Source organism: Columba livia, chromosome 7 (genome assembly GCF_036013475.1).
Source record: "Columba livia isolate bColLiv1 breed racing homer chromosome 7, bColLiv1.pat.W.v2, whole genome shotgun sequence".
Lineage (NCBI taxonomy): Eukaryota > Metazoa > Chordata > Aves > Columbiformes > Columbidae > Columba > Columba livia.
The window spans coordinates 8,455,125-8,476,674 of record NC_088608.1 but is presented as its reverse complement, the minus strand read 5'-3'; the positions used below and the strand labels follow the sequence as shown (position 1 = coordinate 8,476,674).

General features: G+C 36.3%; 1 protein-coding gene and 1 long non-coding RNA gene across 2 annotated transcripts in view; both read right to left on the bottom strand.

Annotated features, from left to right (window-relative positions):
- Nucleotides 1-21,550, bottom strand: part of DPP10 (dipeptidyl peptidase like 10) — a 495,948-nt gene that overhangs the window by 354,871 nt on the left and 119,527 nt on the right. The window lies entirely within an intron of this gene.
- Nucleotides 15,385-21,550, bottom strand: part of LOC110355337 (uncharacterized) — a 96,792-nt gene continuing 90,626 nt past the window's right edge. Inside the window, exon 3 of the long non-coding RNA XR_010473975.1 lies at nt 15,385-15,561. This is a non-coding gene — a long non-coding RNA (uncharacterized LOC110355337). The remainder of the gene's footprint in view (nt 15,562-21,550) is intronic.

The window sequence follows — 21,550 nt, the reverse complement described above, 5'->3', positions numbered from 1 at the left end:
ATATCTCAGAAGCACTCAGTTCCAGGTGTAAATTCTGTTGCCTTTTGTGCAGATCTGATGTCTGGTTTGTGTGCCTGCAATTCATTGCATTCACAAAATTTGGACTACAATCCTACAAGCCAGGTTGAGGCCCTTGCAAGTAAAAACTTTAATGGTCAGTCAGGCCTTTTAGAAAATTTATGAATTTATGTTTTGTGCAAGTAAGTCATACAGTAAATGGCAATTTCTATCATGCTCTTACTCACAGCAGATGGGTCACACCAATACATATTGCAGTTTCAAGCCCCTGGGTTTTTGCCATTGCTGTTTGTTTACAACTTTGTCCAACCATGATGCAGAGTAAAGATATTTTGAACTTAGCGTATTTCCTATAACTCCAGGGCTCTGTAAGAAGCTATGTGACTCTTAACCACTGCAAGAATTTCACTTCGAGGGTGAGTGTCACAAGGATGGAGCCAGGCTCTTCTCAGTGACAACCAACGATAGGACAAGGGGTAATGGGTACAAACCGGAACACAAGAGGTTCCACTTAAATTTGAGAAGAAACTTCTCAGTGAGGGTGACAGAGCCTGGACCAGGCTGCCCAGGGAGGTTGTGGAGTCTCCTACTCTGGAGACATACAAACCCGCCTGGACACCTTCCTGTGTAACCTCATCTGGGTGTTCCTGCTCCGGCGGGAGGATTGGACTGGATGAGCTTTCAAGGTCCCTTCCAATCCCTGACATTCTGTGATTCTGTGAACTTCAGTGCCACTAATTCTGACTACATCTAGTCTTGCAACCCAAACTTTTTTCCTCACTGCTCTTGAAAAAGAAGTTAATTTCTTGTACTTTAGATTAAAATAGTGAGAAAACATACCACCTTTGACTGTGAAAAGTTATTAGGTTTTCTTCAAAGTCTTAAGCAAAATTGGAAATAATTATGGAATTAAAGTATTCAGATAGAATCCTTTTGTGAGAAGTAGATATATGTTTTCAGATCAGAAACAGAAAACATTATCAGTCCTTATGATCAAAACATGCAAAACAGTAAGCATAAGCCTTTATTATTTCTGATTTTCACTCACAAAAAATGGCTCTCTAAATCTTCAAAAAATAACTTGATAGATTGCTTTTTTAATTATGTCTTAGAATTTTAGAGAAATTAGGAAAAAAACCCTCAGGAGAAGAGTTAATAGATACTTCCCAGTTTTTTGTTGGACAAGTGTCCAACTCATAGAAGCTACTTATAGCCAAAGTACAAAAATATCTTTCTTTTGGAAAATATTGAAGGATTATATTTTACCAAATTAACCACCCCTTTACATCAAATATATGTTCCTTTCTCCTCTGATTCTTTGATCTTATGTTCATTATCCTGTTACTTTAATTCACAATCGCAAAAAAGGCAATATTTTTTCACTGACACACCATAATGCAGTAATCAAACGAGTTTTAAGGTAAAATTCAGTCTTTTTGGTGAATCTCATCTCTATTATTTGTTAACTCATGACTACTGATAAATGCAGTTTTGTGCTTATTTTGATCAGGCTTAAACAGCAATCTGCTGCTTCTTTCACTCAGATGAAAAAGTAATAAACGCCATGAATGTGATATACAATCTATCCTTCAGGCAATCCCAGTAGTTCAATCGGGTAATTACACAAAGCAATTCGCATCTTTTCAGCTAGAGTCAATAACGAACTGGTGAAGTCAAGTCCTAGAAACATAAAGGCATTAAATATGGCTGCTGATCCTTTGACCCACTACAGAGAGCAGAACAGAGGCATGCCCAAACACGTCCACAAATCTCCAAATTATTCAAAACCCATGGAGCTCCAAAAATCAGCCTTCAAATGTATGACTGACACTACATGTATGAAGCCTCACGTCCAAGCAATCTTTCCTGAAACACAAAATGGCTTATGCTTAACTCTAGTGCAAAGGAATACATAGAGATCAAACATCTTAGTGCCTAATCTGCTCCTACAGCATAGGGAAATGTTACGGTCTCTTCTAAGACTGAGACGTAAAAAGACTTTTTATTTTATTTTCTTTTATTTTTTTAGTTCCATTTGCTTCACAGATCACATACAAGTTGCCCTGTAACACAAAGCCTGTAGTGGGTAATCTACTGTCAATGCCAGAGATAAAAAACAGCAAAATTGCCGGATAGAATAATTGAAAACAAAGCATGACACCGACTGCACCTTTTAGAATGTCTGCTTTAAAATATAACTTTATAGTCTCAGATCCTTTCTCACACCCAATAATTTGTAATAAATTACTTTAATCACAGCAGCATTTACAACATGCCTCAGGCAGACAGGCAGATACACATACCTAATGGCCTAATTCATGTGGCAACTGATTGCAGAGAAGGGGAATTTCATCAGCTCAGATTCTAATCAAAGAAAAGGTCAAGTCTCCTGTAGCTGTAAGTCAATTGTAGGAATGATTAAAGGTGCGTCCACCTGCCTGTTAGCCACTCCTCACCTCACCCATCACAGCCCCCCCTGCAGCCTGGCTCCTCTCCTTGTCCTCTAAGGGAATCAGGTGTCTGCCAGCAATTAGCCTTAATGAGCCAGTAGTACTTTCCTGAGAGAGATGTTGACAAGCCTAATTGCAGAAAGCAACTGCAAAAGCTCTGCCTGCTGGAGACAGAGCTGTAACTCCTGGTTTGCCACAGAGTCCACACAGCACAAGTGTCCCTCCAGACTGAGGAATCAGGTGGGGGTGTCAATCTCTCAGACTCCTGGGAACTCAAGGGCAGGGATTTTGTTCAGCACGTGGAAAATGGTACATGCCCTCAGCACAGACAGCTTTGTTCTTTTTTTTGGGTACTAATGCCTGCTCCAAGTTTGGACTCACTTGCTCTCCAGTTAAAACAGTAATATTTTCTGTGAAACCAACACCTTGCATTTTACTTTTGTAGATAGCTTGTGATGGAGGTATATTAATTTCACTGTAGTTACTCTGATTACAATATGGTTCTAATTTTGATGTCTGTAATTACTACCACTTCATATAGCTAGAAGCCTAATTTAATGCCTGAATTACTTTTAATTACCTCTTAAGTTCCTTACTTTCATATTTGATACACGCACTAACTGCAAAATTCCACTATCAGAAGATTAACTTAATCACCTTACTTTTAAGTGAACTTTTATTTTTGGGCAATTCCTGGTGACCTGTGTGCTCACATCGTTAATTAGTCTCTAGTGCATTATGCATTTCTGTGTTGAGAATGCACTACTTTAAATTGCCTTATTTTTGTATCTGGTAATTGTACAGTTTTCAAGCTTCCTGGAGTTCCCTGTGTGACAGGTATTCAGTTTTATACATAGTTCATCACACCTGAGTAAAACTATCTGTAAACCAGTGCAAAGATTTTTTTTCAAGCTCATAGTTCCCGAGTTCTGTATAGTCAAGAAATAAATCTCATACACACAGTTCCACCAAGAGGTACTTTGTGACGCTGTGCAGTTTTCTCATGAGCGCATGATCTCCATTAAAGTTCACTGGTATTCATTGTATAAGCATAAAGCCTTTGTGTCACAGAATCGTGCCAGTAAGTTAAATGAAAAGAAGATTTGGTCCAACCTCAGGGGCCAAATCCACAACTACCACACTTTATTTGAGTGGACCTGATCACACCCACTCAGGGGTAAATTAGTTTCAAATCCAACAAGGTCACTAATGAGTATTAAATGCAGGTGCTTTCCATATCTCCAAAATAACAGTTATGTTCTGTTGCTATGATGACAGCAACCCCAATAGGTATCCTTGCAAACTTTTATAATCATGTCATCCAGTCAGAAATTTTTAGCAGATAGCAGAATAATTAGATTTGAAACACATTCATTGTTATCTTTCTAACTGGGAAAAGGACTATTATATATTTCAGACTAGACACAAAATAGTTTGGAGAAGCTAATGCATCACAGGCTAAAATTCTATAGGGACCTTTGAATAATTTGAAGCATTAGCTCATACACAGTGCAGTAAAATACTTTCATTCATGGGATATGGATTTACCCTGCAGTTTCTGAAGCCAGAATCTGACATCAAAAGACTAAAGCAAATTACAAAATTATCCAGGTCTCTCATAGTGAAGACTAGTGGTACATCTAATCTTGTCATTTAACCATTGCAAAGACTGAGGTGAGATGAGATGCATTACCCATTTTCTGTGTGTCTATGTACAACTTCTCTCCCAAGAGAGCAAGTGACTCAATGCAGGTAGAGGTTTTCTGTACGAGTAGTTCCACTGACTTTGTAATGCTGTTCAAACGGGTAAAGTTAAGCACTGTTTTAGAACAGAAGTTTCCTGATAACTACTACTAAGAGATGTGATAATGTGCAATACAAAGAGGAAATCAAACATTACAAAGCACTACAAAAACAAATCAGGTAGGCTTCTCTATACAAAGAATACCCTCAATTTGGAATGAGGGCAACAAGAACAGCAACTACTTTTCCCTTCAGAAAACCTGTTTGAACTTGTAAGACAGCAATATGCAGATAACACTTCTGCTTAAAGAATGGAAATTCTCAGAAAAAGAACATTTTCAGTTCATTTGTTTCCTTTTCTGCTTGGTGACCAGCATCATATGAGCACAGTGATGAAATGTGCCTGATGACAAATTCTGCTCAGCTATTCAAATCCCTTGCTTACAGCATTCCTGATAAGTTAAGGATCTAAAATTGTTTTACCAGTGTTAATGTGCAAGTTAATTGAAGGTCTCATATGAAGCCATATACACTACAGAAGACTGATTAAAATAGCTGTATAAAGGTACTTTAAACCAATGCTCTTTTACTCTGACAATAACTTTCTTGATGAGATTCCAGAGAGAAAGAAATTAGGTAAAGGGGCAAAATAGCATTGAAAAGAAAAATCCAATGATGCAATTTAAGCACAAAAGTCCTTCTTCACAGTTCATACTGACTCCTTCTCTGTGTATATCTGTGTGTATACAGACATTCATATGCACATATCATATCCAGAGACAAGCCCTTGTCGCTCTTCACTCACCCTCCACATTTCATTCTTCTTGTATTCCATTCTTCAGATATTGCCAAAGCAAACAGGGAGGGATGATGCTACAGGACACCAAGTGCTATAATTTTGTTCTCCATTGATTTTTTTTTTTATATGAAGATTTTTAGACTGTTGATATTCAAAACCAGTTATTTAGTGCTAATAATCTGTTACATACAAACAATACCATTTTCTCATGCTAGATGTGTTCTGTGATACTAGATATATGGGCTTTTTATAAGATTTGCAAGTTTAAAAGAGTGTCCTGGTTCTTTTTGGGGGCACCAACTGTTTTTATTTTGTGGAAACTTTATAAAAGTATCGATAAGTGATGAGAAAAGGGTAAGAAAGGTGTCACAACAATTCTCCAGCTGCCTTTTTCAGCTTAACATTAACCACCTAACCAACAGCTTGCATAGCTCATAATCACACAATTTCCCCAACACTTATTTGCTTGGTAGTTCAAATAATACCTTACATATTTGTAATTAAACTGCTGCCTAACAACTCTAATTTAGTGGGGCAAGTGAAACATTAGTCATCTCTTTGTCTGTGCTGGGTTTTTTGAACATAAGGTGGCCTGCTTCCTCATGAGGGAAAAAAATATATATATATAAATTTTTATTTATATATATATATATATATATGCATATATAATGATGACTGGTCAAAGTTATATCGTGGATTCAGCTCTTCAGGTCTGAACCACTGAACAGATTTATTTTTCTTTAGAAGATGACAAAGATGGGATATGGATGTGACATCAGGCATAGGTCTTCTTTACAACAGATCTTGCCAATGCCAGTCTAAAAGAAATACCGACCTTTGCTTGAAGATTCTGGGTATTATCGTAAACAAATAGTAATAGAAGAAATACAAAAGGAAGATATTTGTAAAGGTGTTTAATTGCGCAGGTATCCATGGAACCAGATTTCAAGTGCGATCCTTTCCATCAACTCTTACTTTTCTGTTCTGATTGGATGGTAGCTTGAGAACTAAGAGAAACATCAGGACATGGCAATATGCTTTTTAAAAATATAGACACATCTATATGTACACACACAACACATACATGCACACATGCTTTGCTTATCAGTTCTGAATAACTTTTATTTGCTTGCATATATATATAAATATTGGAGAAATAAATTAATACCAGCAGTGTTGAGACCTGTCCTTTTTTTTTAACAGAGTTCCATTTCAAATATATTTATATAGCTGATTCAGATCATCCTTTGCGGGGCGTTTTACTGGATATAAGCCTCACAGCCTACTGAAAAATAATCAGTGTGGGACCTTAAAACACACATAGGATTAGGCTAAGAAGAAAAATTCACAAAACTATGTATCCCAAATTATCTCTCAGCATTTCATTAGCTTAATAGGGAACCTTAAATAAACAGTATTAATAGAAAAGCTAATTTATTTGCAGGAGTATAGTTATCACAAAAACATTTCTCTCATTTTTAATGTAGCGTGGTGTTTTTAATTAGGTTTGAATCTTTAACTATATTCCACAAATCCTTTTACTTATGCAGCCCATAAATTTTTAAATGAAATTTGATTTTTTTTATTTAACTACTTTCTGCTAACCCCATTAATATTCAAATTTAAATTCAGGAAATGAGTAAAAACACTGACTCAGTATGAAGAACTTTATTTGGTGCTATGTTGCCATCCAACATTTTTCTGGAGGATACATACCAATTTTAAAATCACTAAACACCACAAGATCATACTGATTTTTCATATAATCTGAAAATATTTATGTGAAAACAATTGAACAGGAAAAAAGGTGTTTCCAGTTTTACAGGAGAACGCATTTCATCAGCAATCTGACTGAACCTACTCCCAAACTTATTTTATTCCAACAGGTTTATGTAAATAAAATATGGTGGTTATTTTTGTTTGGGGCAAATTCAAAAATGCTTCCTTACTCTACAAAATAATTAAAAGGGAAGTTTTGTTTTGTTTTTTTAAATTCAAAGTTTCATATCTTCACAACTGATTTTTTAATTAAAAACAAGTGACTATTTGAATTTTGTTCTGATAGCACTCAGCTGCCTTCTGGTTTGTCTCATTAAAAAATGACGTGAAAAATAAACATCAGTATACCCTAAAAATTAAAATCGCCTTTCCTGTGCAAAAATCCATTTTTTTACTAAAACATAGAATCATTTTGATTGAAAGAGACAATTGATATCATAGAGTCCAATCATAACCTAACTTTGGCACTAATCCAGGTCCCTAAGAACCTCATCTACATGTCTTTGAACACCTCCAAGGATGGTGACTCCATCACTTCCCTGGGCAGTCATGTTTTAATGGGAAAAATTTGCTTTCTGTATGTGCATCAACAATCACTTTTATTTAAATACATGGCTAAAAGTACTTTTTTATCCCTCTCTGAATAATCTTCTGTCAGCAACTATTTCAATTTGCTACTTTTTAAAGTACCTCCTGAGTTTTCCTTAACTCGGTGACAGATGCTAGAAATGTCAGAATTCATGGTATCATTTGAAAATGTAGCCAAGTTACAGGCACATGGACATGGTTTATTTTCCATATCAATCACATTATGTTTGAATGTGTATGGAATATGGCCACTTTTAGCAACTGAAGATTATCTGGGAGGGATGTAAATATATTATACTCTGCTTTAATCTAGATGGCTGTATTTCTCTTTCCTCTGTGACTAAATTGTCATCTGTTTTCTTGCAAATACAGGAGACTGTACCTTCAGAAGCTTCACCCTTCTTAGTGATTGTGTCTGTGTAGAGAAAATACTGACTTGTTCAGATATAAATGTACAGTTACCATTCCACATTTCTTATTTGACAGACCAATATGATAATGCTAAATTCAAGAGGTGATTACAGAACAACAAGTTTCTTGACTGAAGTAAGTGCTAGTTTATCCAATTAATTCCACAGCCCTGTTAGACTTATGTTTTATTTCCAAAAGACAGGAAATGGTGCTGGTTGCTCTCCTGCTACACTCAGACATATGCTAATTCACCAATCTTTTCTATCTCTCAGTCTCCCAGTTGATGAGATGGCTTACATGATATATTTATCAAGCTAAAGAATCTTGTTTTAGATAATTTAACATAACGAAGCCTGGTCACATGCTAGTTTATCATTAGGGTTCCACCATACCATTGATGTATTACACTGCAAAAAATTCAGATGGTTCAAGGTAATGATTCATTTTGTTGATACATCAAACAATTCAGAGCAATGATTAATTTGTTGATATATAATCAGGAGAATATTACATTAGTAATATATTACTGCAATATGTCCTTAATGATACTCTGAACACTAATGTCAGTGCACCATCAGTTGAGAGGTTTAGAATGCAAAAACCCACACTCGACGTCACCATAGAAAACAATTTTGAAGATGCACCTATCTCCTTAAAGATCTTAATAGTTGTTCTTCAAAGAGAAAACATACAAGAGAAATTCTGCTGTGTACTACAAGGAATGAATAATTCCTCTGCATAATAATTAGAGACTGTCTCTAGTGTCAACACAGATTAGCTGGAATAAAATATTTTGTCAGTTCAGTTTTGTGGTGTTCTGAAGTGCGTGTTTTAAGTATCTGATCATGCATCCATTACTGTGCTATTCCAACCTCTAAACACTAAGTAAAAGCTTTTTCAGACATCTTCAGCCTGCTCATCTGCTGGTGAGATTCATTTGCAGGTCTTTTACCCAAGAACACAGAAGACAACCACACTGAACAACCAGAACAGGAATGAAAAGCTCCTTGCAGCTGCTGGGCAAGTTCTTTCTTCTTGAGGGAGTACTGGATTCCCTGAGCAAGAAAATGTGTTACTGGTCACTTAGAGAAGGTAGGAATGGCAGTGAGAAATTTATATTCAAGGAATCTTATTCAAATTTATTCCTTCATTATAGGAATGGTTGGCAGGAGTAGTAGAAGTGCCTCAGCAAGTCTCTAGAGGAGCAGCAGGTCTGAAATGTCCATATTTGCAATGCTGCCCTAAGGCACAGACATCCAGGGCTCAGTATCTCAGACCTCTTGTATAAACAGGGCTCCACACCCAGGACTCCACAGCTGCTCCACCAGCTGCACAAGGTGTCCAGGGCACCTGCCCTGGAGAGACAGCATCATGGGCACAGCAAGGGTGGTCTGCTTGGTACAGGGTACAAGATCCTTTGGTTTGTCCCCAAAGATTTCCAAGCATTAAGTGTGGATGAAGTAGCTCCACACACACCAGTCTGGTCAGCTCTAAAGGGACTGCAGGGACCTCAAAGGAGAGAGAAGTGTCACCAGGGCAAAACAAGAGTGGAACAGAGATATCGCAATTCAGGGACTAACAATCTGATGATTGGACAAAGAAAGCAAGAGAGATTCTCAAAAGTGAAAGTAAAATGGTGTCTTGTGAAACATCTGAAGGTGAATTTCAGCCTTAATTAATACAGCATAAGGAAGAACAATCAGTCATGATCTAAGGTCTGGTCCAATTCTGCTTTAAGTCCTTCACTGACAACCACAAAACAAGAGGCACCCATGGTCACTGGCATCCTCTTCAAAGGTATCTCTGCTGCAATACATGCTTTTTCTGCTCTTGTCTGATGCTTTCTTTTTTTTATTTCCTCCGATTTCCTTTTTAAAATCTGGGATTAGTGTAATTACCACTCTTTCAATTTTTCAAGTACTACAAGATAATATTCTAATATGCTGATATATTCTAAAGTGAACTACTACTAGACACAGATAATCCCATAATTAAACCTATGTTCTTCCCTTTCAGTCGCAAGTTCTAGAATTATACTTGCTTTGTTTACACAGATCTCCCTTTCTGAGCTTTTGAAAGAAATTTCCTGTCTTTTGTTTCATACTAAATTTCATTTCTTTTTTGTTTTTAATATTGTTTGTTTTCTAATGAATGGGCTAAGGTAATAACTGGATTACAGTGATTTCACATGGTTTTTAGAATGCTTACAATATTAAGCTATCTGTCCCTTGCATCACTTATTGTAGAAACAACTTGTGTTTTTAATACTATCTCATGTGACATATAATTTCTTTTCCTTGAAAATATAAAAACCAGTACTGAAAAAAATATTTATATGCTTCATTTTACAAAGTATTATTAAAAGTGGCTAGAAAAGTTGCAGTTAAACCATGGAATCTTCTGAAACATTTTGATGACAGTTTTTGCTAAAACCACAAGTTCTGTGGTTTTAACAAGATGACAATAGTGAAGAGGCCAGAAGGCAAAATCAGTATCTACATAATACTGTTCTTGACCTACAAAATTGCTTTATAACTTGAGTGTAACTCCTGCATGAATAAAATGTCCTTTTCTCTGATTCATGCAGGTATACGTATTTGTATATAAATCACCACTGGCACAAACTTTTATATATATATATATATATATATATAGCAAATCAGTCATTTCAGTGTATATGTAAATGCATGTCCATATTAACACATTACATATATATCACATATTTTATACATAAGCACCTGCCATACTTATTTACTATATCCTTTGGTTTCTGATTCCGTTGTCTGTTTGTGGCTGGATTGTACCAATGGTGATGTAAAGGACGACATAGCTACATTTGTGACAAAACTAATTAATTTCAATTGCTCTGCAAATTTCACAAGACAGCACTAGACAACAACCTAATTAATGAGAAAAGCTATTCTTTTATAGATTAACTCTAGACCTAGAGAACCAGAAAAAGTAGAAGGTATCCAGGATAAAACTCATACTTGTCCTCATGTTCTCCAATATCACTTTATTGTCTTACACTGGGTTCTGTCTCATTCAACTGATCTCTTTATAGACAAACAATTATTCTATCCAGAACAACACCAGACATTCTAAATAAAAGTAAAATGACTATTTGTTTACTGCAGTTAAGCATAAAATGCTAACTGTGGCCAGCTTGTGATTTTTCCTGTGATTCTGGTGGATGCAACCAATCAACGCAACCATGTAAAACTTATTTAAAATTAACCACTTTTAACTAAATGCAAGTGCTGTATTTTTGCAAATCTTTGCACACTCCACAACTGCTTAGTAGTGTATAAGCTTTTGTGATATGTATTCAGTTTTACACAGGACAACAGCTGTGGACACCCAAGATTTCACACTTATCACACTACAACCACTTGGAGTTTCACCAGGATATCAACAACTGAATGTTAATCCACAGTTACAACTGCCAGTACCAACCGCTTGAAATAAAGAGAATATCTTGGAGAAAACCTGGCAAGTGTCACCAAATCAAGTAGTTTCGGTTCCATGGAAGAAAGAGAACAAAGTAAACATTCATGGAACAGCTGCCTTTAAAGTCCTGATCTAGCGTCACACTTCCAGTCACGTGGCTGCTTATAAACCTGCACTGGACAATTAAAGGTGTTTAACAAGGATATAAACATGGGATATTTTGGATTAAAATGCCCATATATTCCTGCAAGCAGGGAATAGCACAGCCCTTCCAGGTAAGCGCATATATACCATAAAAGTGGCTTTGGGACTTTTCTGGCATATTTTTCTATTCCTTCATGCTGTCAACACAACTTAAAGGTTGGGCAATGTTATGCAACTAATGGTAACCCTTTGGGGACAAAAATTGTATCCAGTGTTCCAGGAAAATTTTTTTTGACGAACAAAATAAAAATTAATTATTCTCCAGGTAGAAAAATAGCCTCCAGTTCCTATCAGGTCCAAGATCTGGGCTTACTGACAACATTAAGGATTTTTATGCATCTTAATAACCAATGAAAAGTTTCTGAATCAATAAAAATTACTACATTATACACAAATCATTACTACAAATATACACAATATTTTTAACTACAGCTGTTGTTCAAGAAAGAATACCACAAGGCCCTCATGGTCTGACCTTCAAGTCATTGCTTATGAACAAAGGCCTGGTTTTATTATTCCCACATCTCTCTACCTCACCAGAATTTAGCAGAAATTTATCAAGTTCTTTGATATTTTTCTTTTGATATTTTTATCCAGTACTGTTCCCATCAATTATCACCAGCAGGGCTACAAACAGCAGCAGTCTGAAAACCTGTTTAACCAAAGTAAACTGCTCTGGATTTGTAATATTAAAATAAACCCCCACAAAAAAACAACAACAAAAAAAGACAAAAAAAGACTAAATGCAAAAAAAATCCTGCTTTTGAAGGTGGCTTGAATGAGCCAACATTCTTCCTAAGCCCCTAATATTCTCCTAGTTTTCATGTTTTAATTTGAACCAAGGAACTTCAGGAGGGTATGGGAAGGAGATGAAACTCTGACCTGCTTCAACAAATTCTTCAAGTGTTATCACAGTATCTGAAAGACTAAGACCACAAAGAAAGACGCTGGGGAAACTTTGGACACTTCACAAACCATAGGCTGATGCCATTGATAAGAAATGTGTCACTGTGTATTGCAAAGCTTTTCTGCTTCTTTTACTGTTTTGTTCTGTACAGCTTCTTCATATGCCTAATATTTTCTGCGAGGGAGAGCCCATGGTATTTTTGCGTGATAATTTTTAACTTGAGAAAATAACAAGAAAAATCTGTCAATACTTGGGTATTTAAGTAGGCACAAAAACATTCAGTGTGTACCAAAAGCCTATAATTGTCATAGGATAAGCACAGCTCTTCCAGAGGCGATTATTGAATCCCTCAATTTAGAATCAGAAATATTTATATATGGGAGAGATTAAGCAGTTTAAAAGCTTACACATAGTAAGCCAGTATCCAAACTAGAGAGAATATGCAGGAGGGCTGATTGCATTGTCTTCAAGCTATTGTTAGACGACTCTCAGCAAATGTTGCTTATTTAAGCAACACTATTTTAAACAATAGTAAAAATTTAAACTGATGCTTAGATGAACATCAAAAATTCATGCTCAGTTGTACAAAAAATTCATGTATACGCCCTAATTTCAAGAGAGAGGTGCAGCACATTATAATGGCAAATAAGCATTCACATTATATTAATGGCATTGCACACCTTTTCTGTTACTGATCCCTCTCTAACAAACTAAAGTACATTAAAAAAGGGAAAGAAATAACATGTTTAACTTGAAACATTGCTTACAGAAACAGCTCATGGGATTCTAATGCTTAAAACCCAGGACGGAGGCCGTGTACTTTCTATGTATCAAATTTTAATCCCCAGCTTTCCCAAAAGGAGACTTCAAACCATAACCTCTGACAGAAGGAGGGGGTGAGTATAGATTTCATAAATGTATGTGTCCATGTAAGAACACCAGTACGGATGGGGCCAGAGCAGGACTTTGGACGAAGAGTCTGGCAGGGTGCTGGGAATAAATTTCACTGCCCTTCTCACTTGTTAAGTCAGGCAGAGAGCACAGTCCTGTGCTTTTGCAGAGTTATCACCCTACCCAGCTCAGTTTGATAGGCTCTGTGAGTGTGGACAGAAGATGTAGTTGTCCATGTCAAGCACACTGTATATCAGCATTCAAGAAGATAATGCATTTCAAGCAGTTACTAATTTCTCTCCACACAGCCAATAGCAAAGGTACATTCCTTCTAAACACCATTGCTGCCAGTTGTGAGCTCACTGCTGTGTCCATTTTAGAGAGGGAGGAGTTAGAATTAAATTAGAATATTAATTATTTACACTCAGTGCCTGCATCAGACTTCAAATGAAATAAAGGCAACATTAAGAGTAAGCCTCTGAGATATCTCCTGATACTTTTTTTTGACAAATGGTAACACTCACAGCTATCTAAATATTCATGAGATACTTGCGTGACCCCATCAACACAGCATCTGAGCAACTGAGCACTTTCTTTTTAGACATACACCATTGGAAGAAAAGGCAGGATATTTTTATGCAACTCCACAAGGTGGTAATGAATTGTCGCAGATAGAAGAGATTGTTTTCCTTACATTAGACACATGGCAGACATGTAGCCGAGTCTTTTGCACTTAAAAGGATTGCCAAAAGGCACTGGAAGCAAACAGAAGAAACTCAGTTACATACCACTCCAACAGAATTTCAGTTTCAACTTCAAAACTGTTTTGAGTTGCTCTTTGCTCAGAGAAGAAAAAAATCAAGGCCCTTTAACAGCCCAAGTTAGAACTAAACTGCAAATAAGGAAGCATATTATTAATTTAAATTATAAATATGGCAATACAGTAGGTTATATTACAGTTCTGCAAATAGGGTGCATTGCTACTGATTTTACAGAGCCTGAATTTCAATTATACAGGAGGGAACTATTTCATCCATATAGCTTATATCTTCTTATGGTTTGCTATCTGACTTATATTACTACTTTTATTGAGCTGCACATGTCAATGCCCATTGGGTAAGGCATCCTTCAAATCCATTAAGCATTCTACAAATAGTTCTATTTAGGAGACACTTCATTTCCTGAAAAAGGTAAAAAGTTTGATAGGTGAGGTCAGACTGTGATATAAAACATGTTACATCATTCCCAAAACTTTCCAAGGTTTGACACTGCACCCAGATCTCCTAGTGGCAGGACAATCCCTTAAGAAGATAAGGATGCTCCCAAATAAATCATACTTCCTTTTAGAATACCTGTTCTAAACATCTAGTAGAAGCTCAATAACTAAATCTCACTGGAAGCTGGAATTCCCGCCTTTGCAAATGGTTCTCTCTTCCCTTGGTAAATATGTGTGGTTTGAACCAGAATTGGGGGAATTATTTTAGTTTTACACTTTGAATAGAAAATGAGCATAAGATTATCAACAAACTTTGCTGCTTGGAACCCCAGAAATGGAGGCATCAGGTGCAAAACAAAAGTATTCAATGTTTTTTTTTTTTCACAAATGTTACTACATGCAAAATTCTGCACAGGCCAGACAGCAATATTAGCCCTATAAATATCTAAGCAACCTGACAGATTTGTTGTGGGTCAGTACCAAGAGAAAGAACACTGTGCATTCAGTAACTTGGCAAATGCACCACATTTTGAAACTGTTTTTGTATACTCAGGGTAACTTCTGGCATTCTTGCATAAAAAGAGCAGTTTTCTAGTCATTACTATCTCCAACTATTGGGAGTTTTTTTACCCTTTAGCTTCTACTTAAATCATTACCTCCCTTTCAACTGGAATTGCACCAAATGAAACATTAAAATGTATGTCTCTAGGCTGTCATCAAGTAATTATTTAACAAAGCAAAACCATATTTCCTAAATCCAAACAGAATGCATCTAACAATGGATGGCCAAGTAATACAGCAGAAATGAAAGGGGCTTTATTCTCTTCAACATTATCTGCCATCTGCTGCAGTTCCCCTCCTTCCCTCCAAATTTTGGTGGGGTTAATTTCACAGCAGGAAGAATGAAAAATATAGATTCATGAAAAAATCAGCAGACAAACAGCAATTTATTAGAAAAATATGAGAGTTCTATGCCCAGCTCCTTTTGGGGGTTTTTACAGCTCTGGGTGAAAGTTTTCACACAGAAACCAAACTCTGACAGTACATCATGAAGAGGGTCCATCCACTTTGCACAGGTTTTCAGATTTTGACTGGAATTTCTTTTCTGTATGGAAAAAAAAAAAAATCTGGTTTGTCAAGGAAAAGGATGTAAAAACATCCCAGCACTTTCTAACAGTCTTCGTTTAGCTTTGCACAATTTTACCTATTTTTCTTCTATATGTTTTTCTTAAGATTGGAACCTTGTTTCTACCTAAATCAATGATAATCCAAGATCTTAATGAATTCCAGAAGGAAATAAATATTGGAAGCAAGTCTCCCATGGCACGTAAAGATCACCTAATGAGATACCAGGTATCAAGAGTTGCTCCCAAGACTGTTGGTTTGACTATACCTAAATCCCTGGGAAATGCCCTGCCCTGAAATTATTTGGACAAGAGAATAGACTTATACATTCCTGTAGATTTTGTCCTTACTGTTTTTCAAGGGAGGGTATGTTTAGCAAGAGGTAAGAATTCAGCTCAGGATAACTATCAGTTCAGTCAGGAATTCTAATAGGAAAAGCCTAATCTTACTGCAAGGATCACACAATCTCCGAGGGGAGATACTGTTGACTTTCTTACTGCCCTGTAACGATACAGCATGAGTATTTCAACGTTCAGACAGACTGAGATATACATAACTATCTGTGCATCTATGCCTCCAAGGAGCACAGAAAAAAATAAGAGACTGGCTGATGAATTTGGAAGAAAAATCAGTGATCCAGATAACACTGGGAAAAGTTCTGTTTCATTATACACACCCACAAGAGGTCCATAGAAATAGATACCTGAACACTAAAAAAAGAAGCATTCTTCTATAAACTTGAAGTAAATAGCTGATTTGTGAAGAATCCCAATTAATTAACATTTCCACAGATACTATTACAACTTGAAGGCACAGCAGGCAGCAGCCACCCTACAGCACCAATTTTTTCACAGAACATAAGGGGATTGAATGTCATCAAAACTTCTGTCAAAGTCAGATGGAATTAGCCAACAAGTTTAAAAGCTTTGAGAGTATTGGACAGAGTACAACCATATGTGTCTTAGCTCCTAAGAAAACTGTGCTAGGGTTACCACAGAAATTAAAGAGATAACCAATAAAATCCACTTCAGGAATAAAAGATGTCCTTCTTCAGAGGTCATAAGAAATAGTACGCTAAACATGATACGTTGTACCACATCAAAACAGTTTAACAAGCCAACAATTCACATCATTATTTTTTCATTTAGCAAGCATTCATATACATATATAGCAAGCATACTAGAGAAGGAAAGAGAGTGGCTGCAGAGCTGATACTTTCCAATGTGTAAGAAAAGCCTCCCCCACTCCGATGAAACGAGGGAGTGCATAAAAGCTGTTCCTCTCAAACCTAGTGAAGTGGCTCCTTTCACAACTCCTCCATGCCAGCTTTAGACAGGTAACTGCATTGAAAGGTGTTATATTGTTTAAGAAACTAAATATTGTGTATGTTCTCATTTAATCTACACTTGAAAGGTACTGAGATTCCTTCATCAGTTCAAGAGCCCAGCATCTTCCCAAACAAGCAAATACACTGTGGTGCAGCAATCAGGACAGACAGCGCAACAGGACTGGTTCTTTCCTTGGTATTAAATTGGGATCAGTTACATCGATGTTACTGGCAGATAAATCAGGGGAGCTACAATCTCCTTTTGAGAGGTGGTGACTCATTATGTGAAGAGTGCCACCAGCTGAAGGGTTTGAAGGGGAAGGAAGGGCTTGAACTAGCAAGATACTCCATCATCTCTTAATGTCCGTCATCTGGGTCTGAAAGGCAATGATCATTAAGTCAGTTTTTAATGATGTGGTGAATGTTAGCATCTGGATTTATACCCCTGAACTGAGAAAACAGAAAAAAAAACTCAGCATGTGTGAAGATTATGGTCTGTAGAAAGAAGGGAGTTCATGTCATCTAATTAAAATAATGAAAAAAGATAAAATTGATCCATTTAACTGTTAAAATATTCATAAACTACCAAATCCAGAGGGTGTATGTGCAAACAGCAAATAAATTACCACCAAAAATTATTAAAGCATAAGACAGCAATGATTTTAACTAGAAAGTCATCTAAAATGAGTTTCTCATGCAGCGACTTTTTAAAAAGCTAGAGAATCCAAAGATACCACAGACAATGAGAAACAGAGCAATCAACACAGGAAACACATAAAAGACACAGAACCCCCCCTTGTTATTGAAGTTTTCTGTAAGATACACACATTATTCTAAAAACCTTATCAAGATAAACCATCAGTCCAACTTCATAGTTTTCTCAGACAAAGTATTTGAAGTGTTATTTAGTATTTTAGTGATTTTGTACTTCTCTGTAACTTAATTTCCTCCTTTATTAAGTAGCATTCTGATTTTGTTCTGTGGTAAAATCTTGTGCCTTCATGTTATTGGAGAAAGCACATGCACAGAATAACTAATACATTTTCTATTTCTTACAATCTTCCCAAGGTTTTTTTCCCAACTTTCAAAACTATAAAATGCACTCAAATAACAGCAGTGGTGTTTCTATCAAGAACATGGAGCCAACAGTTAAAACTGAGCATATGAGAAGAATTCTCTGGAAATGTGAAATACAGTACAGGATTCAGAGGAACACAGTTTCTTCACATTAGATGTCAACTACATAGGTCTCAACAGAACTATAAATTAAGACAATCTAAGTATGAAAACAAAAAAGCCAGTTTAAAACCAGTTTCATAATTAGAAATACTACAATACTGGGTATATAATAGTCAATGGTGTCTGCATTTGTGTTTGTTACTTATCATACCTAATAAAACACACTATGAATAGAGCCCAATTAGGAAAGAGAAGAATGAAAATAATATGGGAGACTCGTCACTATTGGAGATCTTTGTATTAAATGAGGGTGGTGGTTTTCAACAGCAAATGTCTTGAACCCACTGCATCAACACAGTAATAATGATTTAATAGAATATCATTTGCTAATTGTGTTTGTCTCTATCTCTCTTCAGTATTATAACCTAAGTGAAGAACTTAGCATTCCTCTTCAAAGAGGAGAGAAGGGAACGGAATAGAAGAAGAGAGAAGAGGGAAATAGTTTCTCACTTGTGAAGGCTGGAATAGTCTGGAGAGGAACAGGAGATTCAGAGGAAACAAAACTTGCCTCATGATTTACCATAATGACAATTCAAAGGATCAAGAAGCAGGTTTCAAACAATCTTAAAAATGCCTTAAAATTCTTCAAATTTAACACTAACTTGTAATTCTTTCACTTTGGCTTGTAAATTGAACAAAGTTGAGATTCACATCTTGAAGCCTGCATGTACAATTAAAAAGTACTTCATGAGAAGTACAAAACATCATAAAACTCATGATAATGTCCTAAAAGTTGTCACTGTGAATGCTATCTGTGAAGACCTCCTGAAGGCAATCTTTTGTCTCCTAGTGCTAATTTTTTGTCATCACCATTAGGGCTACCCACATCACACACATCCCTGTTGGACCTCGTACACCCAGCCTATTAGGCTGGGACAACCCGTAGGGAATAGAGGGTGCACAAAGAGCTGATACAGTCTCAACACACGCATTTAATGTAATACTCTCTGTGGAAAAACTTAATTCCTCATTACAGCTCACCTTGAAACCATTCTAGATTTCTGTCATCTAAAGATTCCTAGATCAATACTACAGTCAACTGTTGCCACAGAATAAAGTGCAACTGATACAGCTTTACGTGGAAACTGCACGAACCATTAATAAGTTTTACAAAAATCCTCAAATAGGACTGAACTGTAATTACTGTTATTCTGTCTTGGAGTCACATCACTGGCCAGATGAGTATTGGTTCCTGCAAGTTAGAGGCTCTTTTCCCCAGACAGAAAAACACCTGAAGTCTGCCCAAACAATTCAGCATAATTCAGCTGTTTCCTGATCAAATATGTCCAAAAATCAAGTGAAGTACATTTACCTATGTTCACTGGCAAAAATAAGCCTCTGATAAGCCATACAGTACAAAATCCACTGTGTGGAATATGTGTGCTTTCTAAAAGGCTCCATCAAGAGAAGGACTGCTTTTTTATTTGGGGTTTTTGTTGTTTTGTTTTTAATTTTAACTGTATTTTCCCTTAATCTTAAATCAATAAAATCTCATGTCTCTTTGTCAGGACACCTGATTCTTACCAAAGGAAAATTACTGTGCATAGCAAGCATTTTAAAATCTTGAATAAGAGCTATCTGCACCAAAATTACCCAACTGGCTAATGAAAAAATACAAAAACAAACAAACAAAAGGATCTATTTTGCAAACGTTTTGAGTTGGCAATCAAAAACAAACAAGAAAAGCACACAAAACAAGATTCTTTAAGTGTTCCCTTACCCTTCATGGTAAATCAGAGAAATTCATCCTGCTATGACTCGTGCAATTTGACTGCCACAATAAAATGATTTTGCAAGTGAAAACAGCTTTCTGTTCTACAAAACGGAAAGCTGCCATATGAAAATGAGGAGAGAGAACTGAAGGTCAGAACACTGATCCATCTTCCTAAGGCAGAGTCACATCGAAGAGACCTTGAAAGAGTCAAGTAGTTACTTATGGGCATTTGAAAGAAATAAGCAAAAGAAGAAAAATCACATAAATGAAAATTGTCTGAAAATAACCACCAATTGTCTGTCTGTTTTTGGAGCTATTGTGCCTTCTGCAGTGTATCACTAAGATGGGTGATTACAGCAAATTATTGTAAAAGACAATCTTCTAGGGAAGTTTTGGGAGAGACATTGATTGGTTAGTAAGTGTACAAAAGATGAGGAAAAGACAGAAAATGAACAGCAAAAAAAGAGAGGAAATACATTTAAAAAAGAAGAATAAACTAGAGACAGACAAAGAATCACTAATCCTGAGAAGTGAATGAAACTGTAAGACATCCTTCTTAGCCCAGGAACACATTTTTTTGTGTTTTCTAGTTACAAGTAAAAACCAAATCTCTCCCTCTCCTCTGATCTGGTCTCTGCAAACAGCAGCGCCAAACAAAACTCCTGGTCAAATCAATGGCAAGTCCTTGTGACCGCAGGGAAATTCCTTGTGCATCCATCAAATAAGTTATCTCCTTTTCAAACCTTTTTTTGTCTGCAACCATCAACCCCACAGAAACAAACAGATGTAGCCACATAATGGGAGTTACTACCTGTGTTCAGGGCACAAAGGCACCAAAGAGTAACTGAAGGATGATCAGTTCTCACAATGCCAGAGCACAGCATCTATACAGTGCATCACACTTGGACACAATTTGTAGGGAGCTCAGCCTTACACCTGGTGCCTACACAGCCTTTCGGTTTCCTTTGCATATTACTAAATAGGCAAGAAAGAATATGGTACAAAAATCAATTTTTTTACAGTGCCAATGTGTATCGACAATGGCAGCTCTGTAACCCTCGTTACTGTTTCTTATCTGCAAAAAGAGAGCTACCAAAATATTTTTAAGGTGAATGGTTTCATAATTTGTAAGTCTTCTTCTTCATCTATATTCCTTTATTGAACTTGCCTTTCGTTTCTACTGTCTCCACCTCTTCTCAAATCCCTCTTGGTGTCATCACATATCACATTTTGATTTAATAATGCATAACTTTGTCATGGTCTTTATATCACAGGATCCTCACTGAAATTTAACAGGAAATTGATTTTAAACAACTTAATCTCAATTTAACTGGCTTCTGTCCCATATACAATACTTGCAAATTTCATTAGAGTGAGAAAAGCATAGTCAAACAGAAGGACATAATCCCTTAAAACAGACTGAATTTGGAAACAAAAGCTTTATTTTCCACCTGTCCTTAAAATCAAAAGTATATTTCTTGCAATTTTATATAAGTGTTTTTACCAAAAACCAACTTCGGTAATCCAACCAGAATTGCTTTTCATTTTTACTTATATATATATTTAATTTCAAAAATTTTCAGAGTAGCTATTTGTTTTTGCAAAAAATTGTATATGACTAAGAACAATGAGGACAGAATCATCTGGTAAAACTTCAATAGAATTTCATGTTAACAAATATGTTTAATC